The following is a 17468-nucleotide window of genomic DNA, read 5'->3' as shown; positions in this document are numbered from 1 at the left end:
CTTGGTTTAACTGTGCAATGAGCTCTCTAGTTGCACTAAAACTGGGATGTTTCAGAGGATGTCTTTTTCTGGTTCAGCAATCTCAATGTTCTTTACCTCTTCTTTTATGCAACTTGAAGTGAAGTGAAACAACACTGGAGGTGTTCAAGACACGTTTGCATTTTGCGTTGAGGGATATGGTTTAGTATGTACTATTGGTGATAGGTGGATGGTTGGACTGGATGATCTTGTAGGTCTTTTCCAAGGTGTTTCTGTGTGATTCTGTGAAAGATGCATTTCTTTTGGGTTAAACCTTAATAATGCTCTCATGTTTAAACACATTGTGACCCTGTAGTTCTGGTTACAGAAATATCTGCTTATCAAATTCTACTTGGTGTTGTAGTTCATGCAAGTTTGACTGACATAAGCTGCCTTTCCTTCCATTCTTCTACATACATACGATTGTTACAGCTGAATTTCCCCATTCTCCTTTAACAATATAGTGATTATTTCAGATTATTGTCATAGCTAGGTAGTGAGGTTTGAGGTTTTATTAGACGAGGAATTCTCTTTGGGAAGTAAAAGTATTTTTTCATATGTTTTCCAAAGTTGTCTTATCTTTAGTAAGATTAAATGAATATTAACTTTTGAGTTTTGTGATTAAAAATAGGGTCCCAATTACTTAAAAATAAAACAACAATTAACTTGGAACTAATCCAGTATCTATCAGAGCTATTTATTGGAAGTTTTTTTGAGGTCATCTTCTGCAAATTCTAACAGCTCACGTACATAACAGTGATGTCTAGAAAACACCATGTTTATCAATTTCAGAATGAATATTTATCTAACCATCCAGAGCATCGCTTATGTGAGCGTGCATAATTCTGTATGGTCTCCTCTTCAGCCCAGTGAGAAAAATCCTTGCAGATGGAAGAGTGCTATTCTACAAAAGTCACTTTATTCCCTGCATGTTGTTAAAACTGTTACTTCTTCTGTGTGAAAATTAAAGTTTATACTTACAATTTTATAAGGACTGGAGAAAAGGGTTGCCATGCATTGGAAGTAGCAGAAAATATGTGGTTTTTACTATTTTTTAATTACAAGTAAATAAACAATTGCGTTTCCAATGACAGCAATAATAATGCTGTTAGTATGTTAAGAATTGTCATAAACACTAATTTAAATGCTTTTATTACCCTCTTGAATATGGGTTTAATTAAATAAAAAGCTAGAAGAGGAACAGTAAAGGTAAATACACATCTCACAGTGGACCTTAGAATGCTACAAAACTGCAGAAGGAATGTGTCCGGAACTGGATCCCACTGAAGTCAGTATGAATGGCAGTTTTTGTAGACTACTTCTTGAAGGATGTTAGAACAGAGTTACTTCACATTCTAATCAGTCCTTTTGCATTGAGGTGGACAGTTTTGACTAGTTATCATGTAACTTCACTACATTTTTACCCTGTTTGCTAAGTCTACTCAGAAAGTCTTTTTCAATGCTTTTTGCATTCTCTGACAGTGAATCAAATGGCTAGGTGGTGTGCTATATGTGCAGTAAAAGGAAGAACGTTTATCTAACAACATGTACAGAGATTTTCAATGGATATTTAGTTTTTTTTAATTCCATATTTATGCAGTAAAATTGACACTTAATACTGATATAGCTCTGAAGTAAATGAAGGCTTGTCATCAAAAGTAATGGCAAATGTGCTTAAATAACTTATGGATTCCATTGCTAGTTAGTTTATGTTCCTTTAGATTTACAAGAATTTTTTTCCTCATCTTTGTGTAAAATACATTGAAAACAAATCTAAATATTAAAAAAAAAAAAAAAGAAAAAAAAAAGAAAAGCACATCATGCATGCGCCAGAAGCTACTCGTCCCAAGGTAGGACTCATAAATTGTTTGATCACAATGGTATCAAGCCATTTTTAACCAATACTTTTATTTGGAGTCACTTTTCCATTACTGACCAGTGCAATACTAACCCAACTGTTTGGGTCAAGGAGTCTGTGTAGCCATAGGGCTCAAATACCCTTCTGGAAAATAAATGTGTATAAAAAAATAATATAGGCTTTATGGAGATACTAAGCAGCACTGCAAGTTTGAAGTTACTAGAAAATACGAAGTAAAATCATAATCGTGTCATAATGAAGAAATTAGGCAGCCTGTAGTCAATCCTTGTTGAAGTACACATTAATTAATTCTCCCCCTTACATTCTAGTTCCAGTCATCTTCTATGGAATGGTGATTAACTTTTTTGTATGAAAGCCCATTCTGGGCTTAGTTTATATCTGGACTGCCAATTGTGAATAAATTACAACAGAACACATAGAACAAAATTAAAAATTCCCTTTCCAGCAGAAATTTGGCACCTTTAACAACACCCCATCATATGTGCAGTGTACGCTTCCTTTCAATGACTGGCTGATTCTGGGGAACAAAGGGGAGACTTGTCATGCCTCCTCTCCATAGCTGCTATCCTCACAGAGGCCAGTGTCCCAGAAGCACCCTCAGAAATGTTCAGCCACTGTTGTGGGAAATGTTACCCTTTCTTGCCTGTCATGTTTTGATCAGGAATGTTTCTGTGCTGGTAGCCAAAAACCAAAAAATCTGCCCTAGTCAAAATTACTACTTTTCAGCATCAGTAATTCCAACCAGTAATTCCAAAATGTACAGTACCACTGAACAGCTTATTTAGGAATAGAAAGGAATAATCATGGATGACATACTGCTAGACTATGTTGTTTTTTAATTTCTAATTTCATCTGCTTTCTTAAATTTGGTCTAAGTGCAGAACTTTTTTAAAACCACACATGAGCAGCATATACACTAATCCTATTATTCACTGACAGGATTAATGAGCATGCCTCGTGTATAAAGTTCTAGGTCCCAAACTTTCCTTCTCTTGTGAGTTGATTGTCAAGATAATCCACAAACATGCAATAGCATTCTATCATGAATTATTTATCTTTTTATGGTCCTGAATTTTGCTCTGCATTTATCACTGGTAAGCTTTGCTTCCGTACTTGACGTTGTCTTATCAACTGTCACAATCAACTGATAGTGAGTAATGTTATACTGTTGTTGTTCCATTTGGAAAAGACATTCTGGATAAAAGACTTGAAGTTTTCTTTCTTAAAAAAATCATGTATTCACTCACCTACAATTTCAAAAACAAATAGACCAAATATTCTATTACGAACTAAATAGGTGTTAACTATATCAGATGTGTTAGAACATTACTAAAACTGCATTAAAATATTCTTAGTTCATAATGTCCTGGGTGGATAAAGTCCTTAAATTCATTCATCTTTTATTATATTAGAGGAAAGAGGTTTTTGGTAAAAAACATTTGTCATACAGTTTTAGTTTCTATAAATAAACTATTTTTTTCCCCTATAGAAAGAATGTAGTACATTTCAATTCATAGTAGAATTGATCATAGAATTGTATTCAAGGTGGAAATGGAAATGTAGATGGTGTAAATATTGTCATTCCTGCTGAAGCCTAAGTTCATTTGTACTGCTTAGAGCTGGAGCTGCAAACTTTTTGCTCAGGAGCACAATGTTTTTCTTTGTGAAAAAATCATCAACTTTATTGGGCTCTGAGTACACAGGCTTGTTTAGCTCAGTCCTAGGCCTTTGTTCAGACTAGTGTTGGAACAGAGGGTAAATTCATATGCCACGAAAGACCTTTATTATGTTTTATTTTGTGTCTTCTAGCTCTTATAAGAGTATGCATTAGCTTGCTATTTCTAAAACTAAGATCGGTGTAATCAGTGTTCTTCAGTGGAGTTTCCAAATGGAGAAAGCGGGAAAGTGTGTGTTTGAAGATATGAGACAGGATTCAGGGTGCTGTGATTATTCCACAGCCTCTGGAATCTATGCTTAAATATGATTAAGGGCAAGATCCCAAAATAACCTCTTCTATTTCTGGATGATATGTAGAATGCTATGCTGGCCATATCCTGTAGCACCCTATGTCACTCGGGTGTGTACAAGTCCAAAGCATTTCTTAGAGAAGTGTCTGATGAAGAAACTGGAGCTTTCAAGTGGAGATTTAAAGTCTAGAAGCTTATCAACACTTGTCTTGTTAGGAAGAATATATTAAATAGATTTTTTTTAAAAAAGCCATTAAAATCGGTGGCAAAACTCATTTTATTTTATTCACTGTACTTATCAGCATGATATGAAAGTAAAAGGCTAACATTTCAGTTACTGGCTGCTGCTTTTTGAAGTACTTTGTGGAAAAAGAATTATGGCTATCTAACTAAAGACTATAGGTTAGGGTAGTGGCTATTCAATGGCTGAAAATATTTAGAATTTAGTATTAATTGCCATGTCAGGTAATAACAAGGTAACTAAAAGTTAAGCAACAAGATTTGGAAGGATTTATTGGTTTATAAGCATGATCTTAGAGGTCCCTTCCAGCCCAAACCATTTTATGATTTTGTGATCTCTGATGGCAATCCCTTGAGTTTCCCAGAAAAAGATAAGAGGAGCGTGAGAGAATGGTCACTTGGTCCATAACGTTATCTGTGTAATAATGTCCATGTAACTTGTCTTTCAAATCTGAGTGCCAGAAAAAAAGCTGAACACAGGCTTTGTGTTCTTTATACACAGTGCACACATTTATTTCCTAGATGAATTTTGAAGGAGGATCAAGTGCTGTTTTTGGTTGATTAATGGGATTAGTGTTTGAGAGGCAGTAGTATCAGATGGAAAGTTCTATTTTTTTTCCCGTGACAGTAAAATAGTTTCAAAATGCAATTTCCTCTTACTCCCCACCCTCCCTTTGACAACCTCACTCTGATATTGTGCGGGGTGTCTTACTTAGTCGTTTATCTCCTTTGACTCAGTGTGATACTATTTTACCTGGAACATAGGGGAGATAATTTTTAGTAGCGTATTTTAGTATTCAAAGCTTGAAATTCCTTTTTGTTCCTGCAGGAACAATAAATTCACAAAATACAAAATATTTGCTACCTCCTTCTCAACTTCTTTTCATGTCAATATTTTAATAACTTGTCAAATAATTCTTCTCTGCAAAATTATGTCATTATTGCAGATAGCTGGCTGATTTGGAGACACATTCCAAAGATCTTACATGGGCTTAATGAAAATTTCAGTAGCAGAGATGCCTGTTACTTATTTTTTATTTATTTTGCAAACAATAACAAATTACTGATCTTTCCCTGAGCTTAACTTTTGACAGCTAGTAAGACGTACACTTACATCTTTAATGCATTTCTATCAAAACACTGGTTTTCAACCTACCTGAATGTTTATTATTCACTACCATAGCAGTTATTATTAATGGAATAAGTGCAAGTACAGAACATATTTATTTTTGTGCATATTATCCTGATGTTCTAGAACAGTCTTTTAAACAGCAAAGTACAGTTAGGGAAGAGGTAAATGTTTTTGCATGATATTTTATTTCACGTAGATTTGTACTCTCAAATGGAAGACAGTAGGAGTTTGATCTTGTCAGGCATATGCAATTTTAACCATTGTACTTCTGTGTCGAGCTATGTAATGTAATTTTTTGATTCGACTTTTGGCTGGATATGAAGACTCATTTTAAAGGATTTTTATTGTATATATGAATCTAAATCAATCTTTATCAATGTAGTGGATTAGTTTATGTCTCTTAGCATGGGATTTGAAGAGTCATCTGCTCTTGTGAATGCCTTTTTATTTTGTTAGTCACAGATAAAATAAATGACTAATATTTCTGGCTACATTTTCAATTACCTTGTAAACAAAAAATTAATAAGTTGAGGGGGTCTGTAGGAGTGAAGTAGAAGCAGAAGTGTGAATGAAATATTAATAAAATTAGGCAGATGATGCCGTTTAGACCACTTGTATTCAGGGTACTTTTTCTCTACACTGAGAGTTACAGACATTTTGTGATCTTGTAAGCCTGACATTTGTATTCTTTCCATAGTAGCTAGTAGCTCTTAGTTAATGCATTCAGATTTCTAGTAATAACTGGGAAAAAAAAAAAAAAAGAAAAAAAAAAGGTGAAAGAGGAAAATAAAGATATAAATTGCTATTTTTACTACTAATCAAAATAACAGGGTATTTTAAGTATTGGCTGTGGGTTAACCCCAGAAGACAGACATTTAGCCATTTCTAGGAAAGCCTACCATAATGTTTTCTGTTTGTTTGGGAAGGCAAGCACTGCAACTCCAAAGGTTTTACCTTTCATCCTTTCCCTGAGATTTTCATTGCTGATCCTGATGTCATAAGGTATGGGATATCCCCTTGGCCATTTTGGGTCAGTGTCCTGGCTGTGTCCCCTCCCAGTTCTTTGTGCACCCAAAGCCTAGTTGCTGGGAGAGACAGCATGCAAGAGAGAAGGCCTTGATACTGTGTAAGCACTGCAATAGCAACAGCTACAACACGAAGGACACTGATCCAAAACAGCAGCTTGCAAGTGACAGCATAGAAAAGAGACTCAGCCCAAACCAGTAGAAAGGGACAGAGTGAACAGGTAAATGTTAAATGCAAGGAATAGAGAGTAGCTGGCTTTGATGGCCTGGCTAGAAAAGCTCCTGACTGTGTGATTCTTGGTCCAACATGAGCATTTGGGTACTCCTAGAAATTTTTAGAAATCTTCCTTACTGTCTTGAATTAAGTCTTTTGATCTATTTCCTTTTTAAAAAGTTGTTGTGGTGCATCAAATACTTTTCAGAGTGAAGTTCATTAATGTCACTGATTGAAAAGAGTGTGTTTTGTTCAACACACCTCCCCCATAGTTTTTCAGTCACATTTTTTGTTTTACATTGTGAAAGTGGTTGTGTGGGTTTTGTATGTGGTTTTTGTATTTTTCCTCCCTTAAAATGGCTGAGTTGTCTCTGAAGAGCTGACTGCTACAAGGATGAGATAGATGCTAACCTGTGCACATCATCTGAATGTTTGTTTTCTGTCCTGCAAAGAACTTGGGTCAGAAGAACAGCACAGTGTTTTCTCAGCACTTTCTGCTGAGTGAGGAGAAACGTTGTTTTGGCCTATGTTTATTTACTCTTTTCCCTTCAGACAGTCTGCAACAAGGAGGAGGATGAGCTTCTCTATAAATGCTTTGGCACAATAAAGCGAGCAATAGGTTGACCACTGTAATGGTATGTTTTGGGGTGTCTTCAGTAACACATCACATCACGGAGTTATGGTGGACTTAACTGGGGACTGGGGCCTACATACAGTTCCTTTTCACCCATTTCATATGGTGTTCTGTTGGAGCATAAAATAGAACTGCATTCAGTGCTTCTTCTGCATGTAAATCAGTGTCCTCTACACTTGAATAAATAAAACAAGCAAATGCTGTTTCTTTACATGAGATGTGATGTTTGAGTAAAGGGAAATTTCACCTCCCTGCTTCGCAATGTAGATGTCATCGTTACAGAAAGCCAAGCATCAGTGCAGTTTAGTGTTGCTGCCTATCAAACTGAAGAAATACTTCATGCCAAGCCTGGGATTCTCTACAGAGGCCTAAATCCAGTATATACATGCATCATTAACCATTGCTATCATGAATACTCTACTGCTGCAACTGTCAGTGAGTTTATTCTTGCCATCACCCATTTTTGAGGTTGCAGGAATCGCACTGAACCAAATTTAAAAGGGAACTGTTGTACATCTCAAGTTGCATCATCAAAATGTGAAATCTTCCACTACACTGGTTACAATATTTTATTCAGCAGCAGGGAGAACCAAGCATAGCCGAGCAACTTATGTCATGTTCATGGCATCAGGACTGTTGCTCATAACTTTGAGAAGGATAAAAGTATTCTACTGACAATGCTTAACTTGATGCTTATATTGAGAGAGGTGGAAAGAGGCATAAACCTACACTGATTGATAATCCCTATTTCATCCTTCCAGTTTACTTTCATCTCTTTGAAAGTGCTATATGAACACTGCATTTTTATTTTTTTCTTTAAATTACTGTTGATAGCTGCTTTCTATTTCCTGCCTTAAGTGTTCTCTTTTTCTGCTGTTCCAGGCTCCACCAGTCATTGTTCCCACAATTGGCTTTACGTAATCCCCATTCCTTTCTCACCTCTAAGATTCATATTCAAGTTGAATTTTTACAGGGAATTTTGCTTTGAGACCAAAGGCGTTTTGTGCATTTATTTCTTGCCAGCCTCTCCCTCCAAAGTCTGTAGGGTTTTAAACTCAGTCGTCTGTAAGGATGTGACACACCGCAGGCTATCATAATTTTATTTTAATAATGTTATTTGTCAGTGAATTAAAATTCAGAACTGTAAGTTTTCAGTTAACTAAATAAGAAAAAATGACCAAAAAGTGCAACAGGCCCTGTTTTTCATTATTAAGTTCAATTTATTTCACACTGCGTTTTCAGCTTTCAGATTTTCTTCATTAACAATAAAATCTAAAATCAAGAGTGAAAGAAAATGTGATCAGTTAACCATGGAAAGCTAAAATCTTGCAGTTTGGTTCTCTATAAACCAAACATTATTGAATTTTCAAGTAATGGTCTCATAGTCTCAAGTAGCTGGAAATTAAACAATTGGTGCTTTGTTTATGCACATTACTTCTGATAGAATTGCTTTTGCTATAAATGATTATACCTATTCCTTATTTAGCATGTCAGTGCATCTACTTAGACGTGCATGATTCATTTCGTTCTTACTTCAGGATAGATGAAAACACTGTACTGAAGCAGGAAGTTAGGACTAAGAATGTGTAATACTTGTGTACATGCTACTTAGACTAATGTCCATCTGGTTCAAAACAATCTGTGAAAGCAGAGTGTAGAAGCAGACTAAACTACATGTGCTTCCTCCTGCTGGCACTGAGTATGCCCTATAATTGTGCAGATATTCTGCACTTCAGGGTAGCAGCAAATAGCAAGCCTGTGCACTGAGTTGTGTATTCCACCCCAGAGCATGCTTTCTTGCATGCTGATGCATGCCCAATTGCTTTGGCTTATTTTCTTTACAGAAAATACATATGCCACTACTGAAGTGATAGAAAATAGTCTCTTTTTTAAAGTAAGGGGTAAGGGAAAGGAATAATGCTTAATGGCTGCAATTGGGCAGCAAAACATTGTATGTAAATTTACACATTTTGACTTTTTGTGTAGACAGATGGTCGGTTAAGTCGAACCTAGATATTTCCTCCCATGATGATTTTGTAAAGCAGTGTAGCAGATTGTCAGAAAGTACACTGTTCTAATGGGACAGATTTATTGACCTCTGGGTTGTTGTAGTGGTGCTAAAACTGCGAATTGTAGCTCAGTGCTGGATCCTGGTGGATCAACGTATGCAAGTAGCTGCAGTCACACAGATTGCATTCCTGGGTGACTCTGCCTGTGAAGAATAGGAATTTCTGGCTTCTTAATCTCCCTTCTCTTAGACCAGATGTCTGAAAATAATGAAGATAAACCCACGGCTGCATTTAGTTCTCTGAATTATAGGGCACAACTTTTAAAGTCCTATGAACTCAGTGGCTCCATCCAGCTGCCTCCTCCCCTTCTTCCCCAGCAAGATAACGTTTCTACACTTGGTTCCATTTCTGTCTCAGTAATAGTGCTCACCAGCTCTGAGTGGTTGAACTACCTTCTATTTCTTCTTTGGCAGCCTCCTTTCTCCAGTATATAATCAGGTTGCTATTTGCTCTAAGAAACAACTTGATATGCACTTCTGCAGTGAGGCTGGGAAAACAGTGCTTTCCAAAGTCTGTCAGTCAGATAACAGAAGCAAAGGTACTTTTCGTAACTGAGAAGCTATAACATCTACCTTGACAAGACTGACTCAGTGCATTAACTTGAAATTTCAACCTCACTCCAGATCACTGTATTGTGTCAGCTTCAGGCTTCGGAATTTAGCTTTGGAACATACTTGTTTCTGAAGCTACATTTAAACTAAAGAAGTAAAGTTATTTTAAAAGAAAGCTTAGACTAAATTCCTAGGAAGGAACAGGTTATGTTTCTAAGCACTCTCCAAGTCATTGGTATTTTAGTAAGAAAGCAGCGTGAATGAAAGCTGACTTACTGATCTCTGTCGTCACTTAAAAGTCAGTGCTCAGGCATTCATTTAGAAGACTGAATACATTTTTCAGTAGAGCTGTACAGGTTTTCACATTCACAGTTAATAGTGATGCTCTATGGGCCAGAAAATATAACTGGTGAAAGTGTCAGGTCCTGATCCTGCTTTAAATGAAGCTAGAGGAATTTTAACCATCACTTTTTTTATAGAAGAATAGAAGCAAAAACAATTGCTGCTCAAATGCATCTAGTGGTTGTATATCTGCATGTTGCAGATTTACTCACAATATTTTGGATATATTTTAAAAAGACAGTCTCTCATTTTCTAGGGCATTGCTGTATTTTAGGCTCTCCATAACTAATTTCTATTTATACAGCAGATAAAAAAAACTAGCTTGCAGGTATCAAAAAGATGCATGTTTTCTCAGATATAAGAGTTTTCTCTCTTTAGTTTTATGCAAATAGTTTATTATTAATGCTTTTTAAAAGACCGCAGGAAGTACATAGACTTTTTTTTCTTTTACTCTTTTTTCTGTATGGTTAATAGACATTTTTTTTCCTTTCTGTATGGTTAATACCAGACATTTATTTTTTTGCTTTCATTTGTAAATACTTTAAACTCACTCTACAGAATGGAGAAATGGACTATAATTATTTAAATGTATACATGAAGATAATAAGAATTGGGATCCTCATTTTTAGTCACTTGCATCACTTTAATGGATCTCTAACATGAAAATTTTATTTTCCAAAATGCCACTACCAGCACTTCTTGCCATTTGTCATCTTGGAAAAACATTTAACTTCTAACTTAAGTTCTCACTTCATATTTTTAAATTACCTTATATTTAAAAAGGCTCCTTCTATGTCTCAGCAGATTTAGGTAGTTTCATACTTTTGACTCAATAGTATTCTTATAGGCAGTTATACTACAGATGTTTTGGTGAAATCACATATGGGATTCTAAAAAAAATGACAAGTTGAGTTAGTATCACCCTGGGCACAAAGTTGTGCCTACATGCATGTTCCTGTGAAATGTATTCTGTGGTAATGTTTTTGCATTCTGCATAAATTTGGTGCTAGTCAAACGTCTTTTGTTGTTGAAAATAAACCATGACTGCACCCTTTGATGATGATGGCAATGATAATCAAAATAGAAATACGCTAAACAAAGTATTTAGGATACTGAGATACCCCAGAAAAGAAAGGCATGATTAATAGAGAGCCTTATGTTTGAAGTGTGAGATTATTTATTAAAAAAAAAAAGAAAAAGCCTTTCTTGACCTGACATTTGAACGATGTCATCATGCTGCTGTAATGATATAATAAGAATGGAAGTGTCTTGTGTTTATAGTATTCAGTAGAAAAGATGGTTTTACCAGTGACTTTTGTGTTGGTGAAATACTCTGTGCAAAATTCCCCCTGAAATTAGCCTTTATTTTATATCTTCCATCTTGGATTGCAATAGGGGGACTTTCTTTTGTTTTCTTTTACTTTTAAACACTTATATTTAGTTTAAAGAGACAAAAATCTTTAATTACCATCAGGCCAAAGAATGGTTAAACTTAATTGAAGAATAAGTTTAATAAAGTTTAATAAAAGCTATACTACCTAATCAAATAATTTAGTATTGTGCATTCGTACTGTTGTACTAGCTATAAAAATCTGAAACAGCTTATAACATCATATGGTTATATAGGTACTTACCATTTTAAAAGTAGCATTGAGTGGAATCTGTAGAATGTCCCCACGGTGTAATCAATAACTGATTAAAGTGATGAGTCTTTATGGTATTATTCTGAAGTGCAAAATCTGAAATTACAGGAAATGTACTGACAGTTATATATTTTGTTGAAAGAGGGATTGCTCAGACATATTAACAACAAAATCGATGCCTGTTGCCTTCTACAGAGTACAAGGACAATGATTTATCCTGAAAACATCCTTCAGCTGAGTAACTAGGTAACTTATACTGCCCTGCATGCATGTGCTAGGCTCCATTTCATGAAGCAGGATTCCACGGCAATGATTGAAGTAAACAGATGGAGTAAGAGAAGGACAGATGGATAGCAAAAAATTATAGCCACCTTTTTTTTTTTTTTTTTGGTACCTGTGCATTAACTGCAATAAATTGATTTATTTTCATTTAGTGAAATAGGAAAATTATAGATTATGAAGCCAAAGCGCTACGGAGCCCAAAACCATTCAGTTTTGAAAGCATGTGTTTGTAGTGATTAGTAAGAGTTCCAGATGGGTTTCATCGGAGAGTCAAATTTTCTGTAGACAAGATTCGTACTACCTACTCCAGTCCTTTTTTTTCTTTTTTTTCTGTTAGGAAGATATTAACTTCTTTCTTATTCAACAGGGGAAAGAATATTTGGTTATTCTGCCATACTGGAAAACTGTGAAGTATTTCTTGTGAGACAGGCTGCTGATTTGAGTTTGCACATGCAAGGGGGCTGCTGCTGCACCACGAGGGCTTTGCACAGCCTGGGATGGAACTGAATGTGGAGAGGCAAAAGTGAGGCTAAGAGTCAAGGAGGCCCCTTTTCTTCCTGCAGCAGCTCTAGATTTCACAATTAGAAAATCAAAACAGATCTATTATATATATACTAGGAGTCCTTATCTGCTGTGTGGCACAGCTGCTCTGTCCCATACTTGACCTTGACTTAATTTGATCTTCCCCGTGGTTAAATAGGAAGTTCAGCTGTGAGCCAAATCATTTCTCAACACCTCTCATTCTACCAGTAACTGCCAGCTTGTTGCTGATGCTGTTGGATTTTTTATATGAGTGTCAGTCCATTAGAAATTGGATGGTGACCATCCAGGCAATTTGCATTTATTTCAGAATGTCTTGCAATTAGTACACTTTCAAAATTGTAGAATGCAAGTAGAAATCATCCTTGTATTCATAATGTTTGAGATGTGAAGAAATATAGTCAAAGAACATAATTATTCTCATGCTCGTAAAAATTTCTATCAGAAGGTTTTCTTGCATAAAAGCAATCCAAGTGTAGCTTAGTAGCTATATAGTATTATTTATATATATTTATATACATAGCATATATTTATATATGTAATAGTATTTTAAACAGATAGGAGATAAACTACGTGGCTTTCTTAAATCATCTAAAAGAGATAATTTAAAATCTTAACTGTTAAACTTAACTGTTAAAAGTGATGAATTCTTTCTCTTGTTTTCATAGTTTAGAAATGGAAAGGAATAATAGCTTAATCATTTTGAAAGCATAGAATTACTTTGGAAATTAAATTTGGACTGGAATTTAGTATTAATTTATTGGAATTTAGTATTGAAAACAAATTTGCGACAGTCAAACAGACACTCTCTTAAATCCTTCTTATCGGTAATGGCCCTAATATATAACCCTTCAGCCTACTGAGACCTGCTAGAGCATTGTCATACTAGTGCAGAACTGTAATTATTTTGAAGATGACCAAGGAAATGGAAAAGGCCATACGTACTGCTGTCAGTACTTATCAGCAGTAAGTGTAAGTGATGTGCAGCTTGGTTTATATATTTGATTTGTATTCAGCCTAGACTTACACTGCCCTTTCTCAAACTGCTTGATCGCTTCTAATTCCACAGAGGAATGTTTTTAGAAAGGACTGCAATCTTGTACAAGCTTCTCAACAATCACTAAATTTGAGCTTCTTGCCCTGATGCGGAGAGAGAGAAAGGCTGTGTATCTACTGCCGAAAAGAGGTCTTTGTTAAAATCTGGCAGTCCTCAGCTATTATGCACTAAAGGCTGTTACCCAAGTGCTAAAACTTGTCTGAGCTACAAGAAAGAACAAATCTCTATAAAGTGGTCAAAATTCAAGTGCTTGATCTTATTTCTACAAACAACGGCACACTAGTGTAAATGCTTTCTTGAGCTATCCTCCCTGTATACTTGGTTCTTCTGCTCTGAGATAGAGTCCACACACATTAACTCATTAATGTAATACGAGATCATTGCGAAACAGCTGTGGCACATGCTTGTCAACAGAAAGGTCACCGTCTTCTGTACAATTACAAATGAGAATAAATGCTCAGTATATTCACTGCTTTTGGAGCATCTGTCAGGAGCTGAGTATCCAGCAATCTTCCTCTTTAGGAAATTGCTCTTGCCAAGGAATTGTTTCTTTTTGTATTTTTGTCAGCCAGCCGATCATTTACAAATGAGCTGAACTTCATTATCTGAGCTGCCAGTTAAAACAGATACATTCTCCATATGTATGCAATATGTATGAATTATCCCAGTGTGTTAGTTCAGGCACAAAGATCGACTAAACAGCAATCTCTATTCTGTATATGAACATAAAATATTAAGCTTAAGCTATAGGTATTATTTTGGATAATGAAAATAACTTCAAAAATAGTTACTTCAGTTTGTTTTCATCTCAACAGTGTAACAGCTACAAACGATAGAGCAGATTATGAAGGCAATATAATAATGTGTATAATTGGTAAAAGAATACACCAGGAAGAGTTCTGTGGGCTTGGGAGTTCAGAATCCCCACCTCAACTTTGTGTGCCTTTGCCCAGGTGTGGCTGGCTGCAGAGAGGGTACTCTGTGTGTTGCAGCCATCCTTCCTTCTGGAGTCATGCTGTTGCCACAGTCAGAAATCCCTAATATTTTTAGTTGGAGAAAATAATTACAGAATATTAGATATTGTAGGTGATGTGTTTTCTTTTTTGAAGTTTATCTCCTTTTCATCCCAAGATAAATGTAAATAGTATCTTCTTTTCACCTCATGTGTCTGTTCTTGTAGAAAAGTGCTACTGAATTGTTCTGAATAGATCTTTGCTTAATTTCAAAGCTTAAATTAGCGCTTAATAAGAAAATTGGGGTCGACATTACTGATGCACTGCTAAATAGTAGATTAAAAAAGAGAAACACAGTGCTCAGTTTTACTGGTGATAAAGCCACTTCTGCTCATGTCTTTGAGATTCTCATCTTCTTTTCTCAGTTACTTAATCCAAAATCTTTCAAAAAAAAAAAAAAAAAAAGGAAAGTCAGGCAAAACCTTTTCCACCTGACATTAATTGTATTTATTGAAACGGTATGGTTTTTTGGGAGGGTGGGGGCAAAAAGGAACTGGAAAGCCATGACTAAAACCAGTTTATATCAGTTGGCAAGCGCTGAGTGAATGCAGAGACAAGCTAAAAGAGACAGCTAGGGTCATACAGTGGAACGTAAGCATTCAAACATAGAACATTATATATAGCAAGGTTTGTGATAAAGAGGAGAGCGAATGAATGTATGAGAGAACTTAAAAGGTAACAAAACAAAGATTATTATAAATAAATTAGAAATAAAACTGAGGAAATAGGCTAACAACAAAAAAATAAAGTAGTAGAATCAACAAACTTTAAAATACCATAAGAGATGCAGAAGATTTTTATCCATATATATGTGCAGGAAGAATGTAGCACATCTGTTGCTGCTAGCTAGGCCTGAACACTGTGGATATGAGCTGCTCCATACCCGCTGCACTAGGAGTTGATGCCTGTCCCTTGCAGAGTCCAGAGAAACAGTATACATGTGGCTTTAGTTCATCTACCAATGAACTCATGTTATTGCAAGTGAGAAATCTTGTCGCCTCTATAGAAAATGAAGTTTTCAGATTTTTTTTCTGCACTGTTGAAGAAGTTTTAAAATATATATATATATTATTTAAAAATATGTACAAAAATGCTTAATAAGTTTGTGATTAATAAGTGATTAATAAGTTATGTAATGTCCATTCTGGGGAGGGTTTAGGGTGGGAAGAGAAGGGGATAAGACATAAAAAGGGTGGCAGAATCCAAACTGATTCTCAGAACAATGAAAAGTAAATAGGATGGTAAGACTGCTGACATTCTTTGGAATATTTACCTCTAACAATTGAGTATTAATTTCCTACAAGAGAAAGGAACCAAAAAGCTTTTTGTTTTTATATGGTTAGCATAGGTTCAGTTGTTAATGAGATCATTTAAAAAATACTAAATTCTGAATTTCTGATAGTGCTTCCTTCTGACTAGTGGCAGCCTTTTTACCATTAAGATAAATCATATTGTTTTCCCTTGGATACTTCTGAATTTGCTTAGAAATTACAAAATGTTGGGTACGTGCACAGATAAGAAGAGATTAAGCAGAAGCCATTTTGTAAGTAATCAGATTTTGTGATAATGTTCTGCAGAATGACTCATGATATAGCCACCTACTTAGCAGTAGGAGTGGTATGTGTAACTAAAGAACTTATTAGAATGATGAAGAGCATGTTCAAGGTATGTTGATTTCCCTCAGTCCTCTTTTACTACCCCCAGGCATTCAGCTTGCTAAAGCACTTATCTCTGCAGATGATGATGTCTGCTGTATGCTTTGTTTCACATCAGCTATCTTTCACACACATCTGTGCTATTCCTTTGCCTCCATCCAAAAGGACAAGTGTAGGATCACATGTCATTGCATGTCCTTGCATATGATGACAGGCATTTTGATGTGGTCAGCTTCTGCCAAACATTTAATCAGGCCAGAGCTGTTCAGTAAGATTCACTACCTAGATTTTTAAACAAACCAAAATCAGTTATGGCCATTGTAATCTCACTGTACTTCAAACTGAAGACTAGTAAGCTGTTGATTAAGAACAATAAATCACTGAATATGCTTAAACCTTTCCATGTTTAGAACAAAATGCTTTGTGGTTCTTATTTGCTTTATCTGTTACCATAAATTTACAACTGAATCTTAAGCATTGATTGTCCTTATGGTACTTTCATTTGGAAATGTCAGGTATTTCAGGAGAAGTTTTACTGCTAGAAAATCTTCAATTGCACCTCTATTATGCAAATGTTTATCCTTGCAAAGCTGAATGGACTTTACCTGATTTTAAACCTTAAGCCCTTTGCAAAATGCCACTGATAGACAACAGCCTCAGCATTAAGAACAAATAAATACAGGAATCAGATATTCTTTAGAACATTTTCTGTATGCCTGCATGTATGAAAACACAAGGATGACAATGATCTGTAGCAGAAATGCTGAGTCATGGCTTGAAACAGTGATTGAGCACCTGGTGGGAAAGCAGGGCCAACCCAGGGGAGCTCAGGTGCATGCAGTGTACCTGAGTGACTAGAAGGGGTGGAGCCAGGATCCACCTCTTCTCAGACCTCATTTAAGGGTTGACAGTGGAAGCGAGGCTATTTTGCTGGAGATCCCTGTCTACCTGAGATCTTCTGAAGGTAAGCAAACTTTTTCCTTTGTTTCTGTACCTACGGTTGCTGCATTTGGGCTTGTCCACATTTGCTGTAGCCAAGGAATTTGCCACTGAGCTGTTATTGCTGTACTTTCCGTTGTGTAATAGCATTACATGATCACTATAAGTAGTCAGTAAGAAACCTGAGATTAAGTGGTTTCTTCTTTAGTCAGCTGCAGACTTTTGATCTCCCTGTTACATAGCAGTTTATCACAAAGTTCATGCTGCC

The 17468-nt window shown here is 35.8% G+C and overlaps 1 protein-coding gene across 10 annotated transcripts in view; it reads right to left on the bottom strand.

Moving 5' to 3' along the window:
- Positions 1-17468, bottom strand: part of B3GALT1 (beta-1,3-galactosyltransferase 1) — a 211010-nt gene that overhangs the window by 74638 nt on the left and 118904 nt on the right. For 7 of the 10 annotated variants that reach the window (XR_007378406.1, XR_007378405.1, XM_048952345.1 and 4 more), the window contains one exon: positions 11706-11810. The exons of 1 other annotated variant lie outside the window; for it this stretch is intronic. The gene's annotated coding sequence lies outside the window, so the exon portion shown is untranslated. Of the gene's footprint in view, positions 1-10839; positions 10962-11705; positions 11937-17468 lie in introns of those variants that run through there. 2 more of the 10 variants (XM_048952350.1, XM_048952352.1) reach the window with 2 other exon arrangements.

The sequence above is a fragment of the Lagopus muta genome, chromosome 8, assembly GCF_023343835.1.
Source record: "Lagopus muta isolate bLagMut1 chromosome 8, bLagMut1 primary, whole genome shotgun sequence".
Classification (NCBI taxonomy): Eukaryota; Metazoa; Chordata; class Aves; order Galliformes; family Phasianidae; genus Lagopus; species Lagopus muta.
Note: the sequence above shows the minus strand (reverse complement) of the source record. Positions and strands in the feature narration are given on the sequence as shown.